Genomic DNA, 10,867 nt, shown 5'->3' on the forward strand with positions numbered 1-10,867 from the left:
AACCCGCCACCTTAGGTGTATGTGGCTGGCGCCTTAGCCGCTTGAGCCACAGGCGCCGAGCCTTTACCTTATATTTTTGACTAGCCACAAAGCCCCTTCCTTACCATCTCAGGGGAAAACACCCCTCAGAAACAAAAACATCCTACAGATTAAATCTAACATCTAAGGCAGAAAAAATATTTAATTCAAGATGACTTGAATAGAAAATATATACTACTTCATTTTGATCTCTGAAACATACTTCAAATACTTTAGCTTTTTTTTTTTAAAAGCTCTAAACTAATCATTAAGGTACTCTCTGATAACTTCCACACTTAAATATTAGCTTCTAACTTTACAGACTTCTACATAACTTTTACTGAAATGATGTAGTCAATTACCTGGATCACCTACATATACATACAAAGTCTGTCTTAAATTTTCACCAAGGAACAATCATTGACAGACACTGATTCTAAATCCCGCTCAGTAGAATGCCCTTTGGCATTCAGTTCCAGGTCTCAAGGATGTGTAAACACTCAGATTCTCTTAAAAGCATCTTTAGCTACATTTTGAGAATAGAATCAGTAAAGATATTAATTTCTTTTTGTGGAGAACAGAAAGTCCAGCAGAACAGAGAAAATCAAAATTTTAACTTCTTTGTACCCAAAATTCTGTGAATAATCTGAGATATTAAAATGACTTTGAGATTAAAAGTCACTTTATACTTTTGCTATGGGATGTTAGAAAAGTCATTCATTTGACTAATTTTGGATTTAACTCTTATGTACTCTCCATGCTCATATCCCCTCTTTAGGAATTGCATCAATGTCCTAAACTTACCTTTAGTGTGCATTTTCAGAGGCAGCAACAAAATATGGCAGCAGAAATGTGACCTATGAATTAGATGCTTAAATTTCAATCTAGCAAATTCTCTGTAAGAGTTTTTGAAATGAGAAATCTTATTTTTGATGAGTACAAAAATTGAGCCCCAGATACCTAAACACCAAACAGTTCTTTTGTATTTAAATTCCTAAGACTCAAAGGGTCATTAACATACGGTGTAAATTTTTAAAAGTTTTACAAAATCTGAGGTGTAATTATTTATATCTTTATAATTCTCAGAGTGCATCCACATTTCTTTCTCACTGTCACACTTACAGTCACACACAGACGTACATACTCAAAGAGTTAATTACATGTAAGTGCTTCAGGGGTTAACAGGGCCTTCATACCATTCACTCTATCAAGGTACACACATTCACCCCCTACTAGGAGATAGAATCATTTTATTTTCTGAAACTTGTAAATTTCAAACCATTAATTCACCTTTCCCTATCACACCATTGTCAATTAGGTAACTCAAAAGATTTTTCTGATACAGAGAAAAATTGATGAGAAAGATTAAGGGGGAAAGGAGTACATTGTGGTTTAATTAAAAAGCAAAGTCATTTAGAATTATCAAGCAATTAACAGGGGACTGAGGAATTCCTATGAGAATTAGGAAGGCGAGGGAGCTACAAAAAAGGTCTCAAGGCCTCAGAGCAGAGTAAGCAGCACAGTGTACCAAAAGATAATGCAAAACACAGAAACACACTGTACAAAAAAAGGGGGAAAAACATATTTCTGAGGTAGAAAAGTATTAAAATGTTAAGGATCAGGCATGGGCAGTGTTTTTGTTTTTGCTACGAAGCTGGGGGCAACCACCCTGAAAATAAAGTCCTGCTAAATGAGGTAGGGGCCACGAATAAACAATGGGGGAGGGGAGGGTTGGCTCATTACCTTTTTAAAGGATGCTGGTCAGAGGCACTGTGCCTGCTGCTTCTCTGGTGGGTCGGCAGACCCCTTCCAGCTTTTCTGTCTCCTTCAGCCAGCTCAAACCTGGAAAGCAGAAACTAGTGACTTGAGTAGCGCCTCAGGGGCAAGAAGGGGTTCAGAGAAGGTAGCTAAAGAAGGGGCTGGAAGAGTGGCAAGGGCAGGCAGTGAAGGAGCAGAGATTCTTCTCCCTCCTGCCCATCCAGCTTCTCTCCTTCCCCTCAGGGAAGGTAACTGACTTTACCTGTCTCCTCAGCTGCTGCTTCTCTTCCTCCTTTCAGCCTCCTCCACACTCACCAACTTCTCCATTGAAGAAACACCCCACTCAGGGCCGGACCTGGGTGTTCCTGATCCTTCTCAGTGTCTTACGGCCCCAGCCCGGAGAGCATCCAGACAGCAAAACAGGCGGGAGGTGGCGGTCCCGGCCGCCGGGCAGCCTCCGGGCAGGGGTGCAGGGAGGAAGTCCCGGCTTGGGTTGGGGGGGCAGTCCCGGTCCAGAGGCTCGAAGCAGCGGGCTGCCGCGCTCCGGGCCAGAGGCTTCCAGCTACCGAGGGACCAGGAGGTCTCGGGACAGCGAGGTCCCAGGTCATACAGGGTCCGATGTGCCAGCTGTGGGGTCTCCGGACAGGGGGTTTGCGGGATGCACTTTGCACTGGGCCACCCCCACCCCCTCCCTCCAGCACTTTGGGGTCACTGGGATGGGACCAAGGCTTCGGCAACCAATCAGCGATCGCAGTGGAGCCTCAGCCTGGAGCCGTAAACCAGGTCCGGAGTGGGTGGGGGTGGGAGATGGGGGCTACTTGGTTGGTTGGTTGCTTCCTTCTCTCCTCCTTACCCCCAGCAGCCCCCACCCCCTGCCTGCCGTAAAGCTGTCTCTGCATTCGCGACAATTAGAGGAGGCGTGCCAATCGGGGCTGGAACTCGTCTCCGATTGGTCTCACTCACTTTCCCCTCAGCTTCCCCGCGGAGGCTTCCGAGGCTCCGCCCCTGGCAGGGAGACTCCATGCAGTTGCTAAGAGACACTATACGCGAACCGGGCCTCTACGCATGCGGGAGGAGGGGCCTGCGTGGACTTTCCGTGAACTACGGTGGCCCGGTGAGGGCAGGTGTTCCCTGGAATGGCGGTGCCAAGGCGTAGTGGCCGGAGCTGGATCCTAAGCAGGTAACCGGGAACTTAGGAGCGAGGCATGAATGCAGCAGTCTGAGGGGCTGGTCCCGGTCGTGCGGTTAGGGAGGTGGCAGTCTCCAGGAAGCGAAGAGAAAGCATCCTGTCCTGCTGCCTTTCCTCAGTTCTCAGACGTCAGTGTCCCGTCCTTGGAGTGTCTGTCGGTCCTTGAAATTCCGTTAGTGGCTTGGCGCCTGTGGCTCAAGCGGCTAAGGCACCAGCCACATACACCTAAGGTGGCGGGTTCGAATCCCCAGCCCGGACCCGCAATGATGGCTGCAACCAAAAAACAGCCGGGCATTGTGGCGGGCGCCTGTAGTCCCAGCTACTTGGGAGGCGGAGGCAGGAGACTCGCTTGAGCCCAGGAGTTGGAGGTTGCTGTGAGCTGTGATGCCATGGCACTGTACCCAGGGGGACAGCTTGAGGCTCTGTCTCAAAAAAAAAAAAAAAGAAAGAAAGAAATTCCGTTAGGTACCAGGCTAGGAATGGCCGGCCTAACACGGAGGAGAGGACTTCTTTGGGCATGAGATTCCAGTTCAAGGCTTTTCCTACAAGGATAGTGACCCTTACGGATTCCTGCGAGTGAAGGGAGAGAGAGAGAAGGGGAAATGCTAAATGGACTAATGAAGACATATTTATTAAGAGCATTTATTCATTTAGCAAATGCTCTTAATACTTAATACTGGCCCTTGTTCTAGTCGTTGGGGAGACAACAGCGAACAAGGTGATTTAGGGGAGACAGACAAAGTCAAAATTATCAGATAGGGATATATTATATGAAGGAAGAGCAAACATAATAATGGGATCGAGTTTGACTGGGACGTGCTACAATTTGTGTGTTTTTTCCCTTCAAAACTCATGTTTAAACAAATCTCCAATGTGGCAGTATTGAAAGATGGCTTTTAAGAGGTAATTGGATCATGAGGGCTTCATTCATGGGATAATGGATTAACGGGTTGTCATGGAGGGTAGGTGGTGGTTTTATAAGAAGAGAAAGAGAGTCCTGAGATAGTATGTGCTCAGCTCCTTGCAGGCTTTCTTCATCCAAGAAGAAGGCCCTCATCAGTGGTGGCCCCTCAACCTTGTATTTACCCTCCAAAACTATAAGAAATAATTTACTTTCTTTACAGATCACTCAGTTTTAGGAATTATAAGCAACAAAAAATGGATTATGACAGGAAGGATCTCTGAGGAAATGACATTCAAGCAACCATCTGGGTGACAAAGCGCTACCCATGCTAATCAGGCAGCTTTGAACCCTAAAAAGAAGGAAAGGGAAAGAAAGAAAAGAACAAATGTGTGAAGCGTTGTGGAGGATATATTCAGTCTTCCTTCAGCAGCCTCAGCACCCATGCAGCTCAGGGATGTGTTTGCTGGCTCAATGGAGAGATGGCAATCTAAGAACTTCTTGGCAAGGAGCCTGGTAACTGAGTTGTCTCCTAATTTCCAGCTCTTCCATATTTCTGGCCATTTGTTTCCCCTTAAAATCCTGTGTTTTAGTTATAACAGTTTTTCAAACGATTAAAATATCTAATTATGTCATAACCAAGGAACATCATATTGCCACAATTTTACAGAATGTGCTATTTAGATAATTCTAAGTTGTTTTATTGAATTGGTGCTCCTGAATTTGCCAATTTTGGTATTACAACTTTTCATTGATTTAAAAGCAGTTTATATTGCAGAATATTTTTAACAAGTTAACATTGATTGGGTTTTAACAGACATACTTCATTTCCCATTCATTTAGGTAATATGAAATTCATAAAAATGGAAACAACCTTAAGCATATAAATGAAGAAATTTAGGATAAATATTTATGAAGTTTAATTCATAACAGCCTGACTCAACCAGAATTGAGTTTATTCCTTGAGTAGCAAAAGACTATCACTGAAAAAATGCACAAGCCCTTCTGCAACAATTCTAATTTGGTTGGTCTTCAGAGTTCAGTGCTCAGAGACTTTTCATAGTATTTCAGCTACTTCAGTCAAGGACAAGAACTACTGCTGTGTCCTGGCCCTGAAAGTGCTTAGGAATGGAGAAAATGAGTGGTTATGCTCTGGTTGACAGTAGGCACTGTTCTACAACTGAAGGGGGTGTTTGGCAACGTGGGTGTAGTAAAGAGAGTGCCCAGTAGACCTCAATTAGTTCAGCTGTACCTGACAGGAAAAGGGAAAGCGTCTGGGGAAAGAAATTGTATCTTGGACTGTGGTCCTACTGTCCCAGCAAAAATAATGCTGAAAGAAAGGAAGCATACTTGGAGTTTTTGAGTTCCTTCTAGCTTCTGTCCTATAATTAATGGGATTTTTATCTTTAAGAATAGTTTTAATTTGCACTCTGCCACAGCAAGAATAGTTTTAATTTGCACTCTGCCACAGCTATTTTAAGATATGACTTAAGTGAGTCATATATCTTCTACTGATCGTATCATTGGATGTATAGTACATTGAAGAATGAATGAGGTCAGAATTCAAATCCTGCTATGGATACAACTGTATAATTTTCTGACATGAAATGTTTATTGTTATTTAAAATTCAGAATTTAAAAATTACATGGTATTTTTAAAATGTTTTGAGATAGAACAATACTAAAATAAACTTTGGGACTGATGTTTAGGATTATTATATTTTAGTCATATACAATATTAGATGTATCTTCATCCAGGAATATATTCAACAACTATAAGTGTCCAGCTGTTATGCATCAGGCACTGGGCTAGGAGCTGGGGAAGAAGGGATATGACTCTTCAGTCAAGCATATGACTCTTAATGAAGTTAACAGTCTAACTCAGGAGACATGCACAAATAATTGCACAGATCATTAACGCAGTTGTGACAGATTCTGTAAGACAGAGCACTGAAAGTTCCATAGGACCTAGCCTTGCTGGAGATAGTCTCGTAAAACAAAAGGGAAGGTGGATGGAAGAGCTTTCTAGGCAGAAGGAACAGCATTGTACCAAGGCCCAGAGGTAGAAAGGAACTTATTACAGGTTAATAGTAAAGGAGTATTGGCCTCCTCATACTTAAGTTGTATAAATGTTTTTATCATGTAAGCTAGTTTTTTTCTTTTTTGCAAATTTTTAAGCATGCGCTACTTTTGAGATAGATAGATAATCTTATTTATCAATTAACAACCAAGTCTTATCTGTATTTACTGAATTCAAGAGCTCAGTAAAATCTATAGCTATTCTCTAAACTACCCTGCCACTGGTGGTGCGATTTTTGGGGGCAGTGGGTGGATAGGGAGGGAGTAGAGAAGGGCAGAGCATAGACTGGTAAAGGGGAATGACAAAACCTTTTGACAAAATGTTCCATTCTGAAGCACCACTTTAAACAGAATCATACTTTAACAGCTAAGGTTAGAAAAGTTTTGTGTTTTGTATTGGTATACTGGAGACTTTCCATTTAAGAAAAAATGCTTGGCATTAGCACAATATGGTATCAACCTAAAGAGCTTAGATTCCTTATCAGTAAAATTGATAGACTGGTCAGTTCTCAAAGTGTAATTTGTGGTTCAATTCTTGGGACTTCCCCAAACTTACTAAATCAGAAAATCTGGGGTTAGGACCAGTCATTTGTGCTCTAACAAGCCTTTGGGGGAATTTTGATGCTACAGATTGAGAACCACTGATCTAAATCATCTCTCAGGCTTCTTTTAGTACTAAAACACTGTGATTCTAATGTCTGGCATTAATCTGTGCTATGTGAAAAAAAAAGTTAGCTTTCAGAGTGGTCAAATAATAGAGCTATTTGGGAAGGATACATGTGAGTATTTTCTGTTGATCAGGTTTATGTTAAATGCTACAATCCCTCTACCATTCTTGTCTTCTCTGAACTGCTTCATTATTTGTCTAAAACCAATAATGGTGCTTAATGAATGTATGGAGCAGCTTTGCATTTGCTGATACCTGCATCTTGCCCAATTAAAGGCAAACTGGTATGATCCTAGTAGAATTGTCAGATTGCTCAGATGAATGTGAACTCTTGCTTTTGCAGTGTTTCCCGTCTTGGAGACTATGCCCTGCCCCACTTCCAGAGGCTTAATATTTGTTACTTGGTTCCTACTAAATTCTTTATTAAGAATCTGGTAAACAATATTTTGCTCCCCCTTGAAGAATATAACAGAGTGCTGTCTTTCTCAAAATAAAGCCTGTTCATTCATTTTTTTAAAAAAGCAACTTTACACCATACATAGATGTGCAAAGGAAGGAACAGGCAGGGCAGGCAATGGAGTTGATTATTACAGAAACAATCACATTTAATTTAACCTAGCATCCTATGAGCTGAGTACCATTGGTATTATTATGTTTCTTAAACACAGAAGAAGACTGAAGCTTAGAAGGTAACTTGCCCCTGTGGTGACTCTGATGTGGTAGAGCCATTGACACCAGATCCCAGGCTCTTACCAGTAGACCACTTTGATTGAAAAACACTTTTAAGCATTGTTCTACCTATAACTTGATTACCAGGCTTTTCCTGGCAACAAACATACAAACAAAAACACCAGGGCTGTATCAAGAGTTCTATGACAAGAGTTTAATAGGATTTACAAGGGGATAAAAGTTTTAAGTGTTCTAAATGTCTCAGCAGAAACCTGGGAACTTGTTAGAAATACATATTATGGGATCCCACCCCAGAACTATCTTACTGAAACTCCCAGGTAGGGCCCTCAGTCTAAGTTTATAAACCTGTCAAGTGACTCTCATGCAGACCAAAGTTTGAGAACTGTTGTTTTGAGGAAATCAACCAGAGATCCTGCAGCACCCCTTCTGGCCTGAAGGTAAAGGAGAGTCTATAGTTCCTGGATCTTGAAGAGCAGCCAGCATTTCTCCCCTCCCACAAGTTGCCTTTTGGGGCCTGTTGGGCCAGATAACTTTCCTTCTTCTTTTAATAGGGGAGGGAGCTGCTCTTGAAGAGTCTAAGCAGACCCATTTTATTTTTTCTGGCATATTTAATGCTATCTTGATTAGGGGAGGGAATCAGAGTCCTAGAAGACTGCCTTTGCTAGAGTTTCAATTTCTGCTGCAACTATCACAGCATCTTCATTAATGGAGTAAAATAGATTAAGTAGCCTCAGGCTGTGACCATATTTGAACCTATTGAATTAGACTAAAGCTTACTATTGAGTTTCCCAATCTATTAGCAAACTGTAGTACCCAATACATATAAAGAAAAATACTACTTTTTTTACTTTTAATAACATTCACTGTGAAAATAGATGTTTTTCTGTATTCTGAATGTAAACATAGAGATTATCTAAAGAAAACCTCCTAAAGAGATAATGACACTTTTTAGTAGGAGCTCGTTCCTTGATACTCTTGAAATTAAGTAATGGGAGAGTATTTTCTAATGAATAGACTAGATTTAGATAGTCTATCTATTTCAAATGGGTGCAGTGGCATGTGCCTGTAGACCCAACTATTCAGGAGGCTGAGGAGGTTATGTTTTCATTTACTTTTGATATTAATGAAATCTTATACATATTAATGCTAGGACTCAAAAGACTATGCATAGCTGAAATTACTATTTTTTAATGAAACTTTTAATTTTGATATAATGCCAAACAGTGAATAATAATAGAAGAGAAATATGCAGAGAAATACTGTATGGCCTTCCCCCATTTTCTTCCAATGGTAGCATCTTTCAAAACTGTAGTACATCATCACAGCCAGAATATTGACATCAGTATAATCCACCAGTCTCATTCAGATTTCCCATTTTGGTTTTATTCATTTACATGTGTATATATTTAGTTTTGTGCAACTTTGTCATATATGTAGATTAGCGAGTCCCCCAACCAGATCTGTCCTCAGAATGGTGCCTCTTATAGTCCTGCCCACTGAGTGGGAAGGACTTCCCTAACAGATAGCAACCACTAATCTATTCTCTATTCTTTAATTTTGTGTTTCAAGAATGGAATTACACAGTATGTAGCCTTCTGAGATTATCTTTTTCCCTCGACATAATTCCATTAAGAGCTATTAAAGTTGTTGCATCTATCAGTCAATATGTTGTTGTTTCCTTCATGATATGGATGTAACACAGTTACTGTCTTTGAAGGGCATCATTCACAGGTGTTTGTGTGACTGAGTCTTCATTCTTCAGGAATAAATGCCCCAGATATATAGTTGATGGGTTCCCTGATACTTGCATATTTAGTTTTTTAAGAAACTACCGAACTGTATGCTAGGGTCAGCTGTACCATTTTATATTCCCACTAGCAATGTAAGCTGGATTTGGCTCAGTGTCCTCACCAGCACTAGGAGTCACTAATTTTTCTTTTAGTTATTTTTTTTTTATTAAATCATAGCTGTGTACATTAATGCAATTATGGGGTACAATGTGCTGGATTTATATATGATTTGAAATGTTTTCATTAAATGGTTAATATAGCCTTCACAGAATTTTCCTAATTATTGTGTTAAGACATTTATATTCTACACCTAGTAAGCTTTACATATACCCTTGTAAGATGCACCATAGGTGTGGTCCCACCAATTACTCTCCCTCCACCCATCCTCCCCCCTCCGCTCCCCTCCCTCTCCCCTTTCCCCTTCTTCTTGGGCTATAATTGGGTTGTAGCTTTCATAAGAAAGCTATAAATTAGTTTCATAGTACGGCTGAGGACATTGGATACTTTTTCTTCCATTCTTGAGATACTCTGCTAAGAAGAATATGTTCCACCTCCATCCATGTAAACATGTAAGAGGTAAAGTCTCCATCTTTCTTTAAGGCTGCGTAGTATTCCATTGTGTACATATAACACAATTTCTTGATCCATTCATGGGTCAGTGGGTACTTGGGCTTCTTCCATGACTTAGCAATTATGAATTGGGCTACAATAAATATTCTAGTACAAATATCTTTGTTATAATGTGATTTTTGGTCTTCTGGATATATACCTAGTAGAGGAATTGTAGGATCAAATGGCAGATCTGTTTTCTAAGTGTTCTCCAAACATCTTTCCAAAAGGAACGTATTAGTTTACATTCCCATCAGCAATGTAGAAGTGTTCCCTTTTCTGCACATCCACGCCAACGTCTCTGGTTTTGGGATTTTGTTATGTGGGTTAATCTTACTAGAGTTAGATGATATCTCAAAATAGTTTTGACTTGCATTTCTCTGATGATTAAGGATGATGTGTCTGTAAGCTGTGGCCTGTCTTCTTCAGAGAAGTTTCTTTTCAAGTCCCTTGCCCATCCTGCCATGAGAGCACTTGTTCTATTCTTGCTAATACGTTTGAGTTCTCTTTGGTTTCTGGTTATTAAACCTTTGTCAGAGACATAACCTGCAAATATCTTCTCCCATTCTGAGGGCTATGTGCTTGTTTTACTTACTATGTTCTTGGCTGTGCAGAAGCTTTTTAGTTTGATCAGGTCCCAATAATGTATTTTTGATGTTGCTTCAATTGCCCCGGGGGGGTCCTCCTCATAAAATATTTGCCCAGGCCAATTTCTTCAAGCGTTTTCCCTGCACGTTCTTAGGGTATTTTTATAGTTTCGTGTCTTAAGTTTAAATCTTTAATCCATTGAGAGTCTATCTTAGTTAATGGTGAGAGGTGTGGGTCCAGTTTCAGTCTTCTACAGGTCATCAGCCAGTTCACCCAGCACCATTTGTTAAATAGGGAATCTTTTCCCCACTGAATGTTTTTAATTGGCTTGTCAAAGATCAAATAATGGTAAGTAGCTAGGTTCATCTCTTGGTTCTCCATTCTGTTCCATATATCTACCTCTCTCTTTTTGTGGCAGTACCATGCTGTTTTGATCACTATCAACTTATAGTATAGTCTGAGGTCTGGTAGCATAATTCCTCTGGCTTTGTTTTTATTTCTGACTAATGTCTTGGTTACTTGAGGTTTTTTCTGATTCCATATAAAATGAAGTATTAATTTTTTGAGATCTTTAAAGT

The 10,867-nt window shown here is 40.6% G+C and overlaps 2 protein-coding genes across 3 annotated transcripts in view; one reads left to right on the forward strand and one right to left on the reverse strand.

Moving 5' to 3' along the window:
- Positions 1 to 2,544, reverse strand: part of ASB7 (ankyrin repeat and SOCS box containing 7) — a 42,507-nt gene extending 39,963 nt beyond the window's left edge. Inside the window, exons 1-2 of the mRNA XM_023512599.1 lie at positions 2,039 to 2,544; positions 1,762 to 1,860 (exon numbers count right to left, since the gene is read on the reverse strand). The gene's annotated coding sequence lies outside the window, so the exon portion shown is untranslated. The remainder of the gene's footprint in view (positions 1 to 1,761; positions 1,861 to 2,038) is intronic.
- A 376-nt stretch (positions 2,545 to 2,920) lies between these two features.
- Positions 2,921 to 10,867, forward strand: part of LINS1 (lines homolog 1) — a 35,380-nt gene continuing 27,433 nt past the window's right edge. For both annotated transcript variants that reach the window (XM_003788633.3, XM_023512602.1), the window contains exon 1: positions 2,921 to 2,956. The gene's annotated coding sequence lies outside the window, so the exon portion shown is untranslated. The remainder of the gene's footprint in view (positions 2,957 to 10,867) is intronic.

This window comes from Otolemur garnettii, unplaced genomic scaffold (assembly GCF_000181295.1).
Source record: "Otolemur garnettii isolate 467f Iridium unplaced genomic scaffold, OtoGar3 scaffold00029, whole genome shotgun sequence".
NCBI classification, from domain to species: domain Eukaryota; kingdom Metazoa; phylum Chordata; class Mammalia; order Primates; family Galagidae; genus Otolemur; species Otolemur garnettii.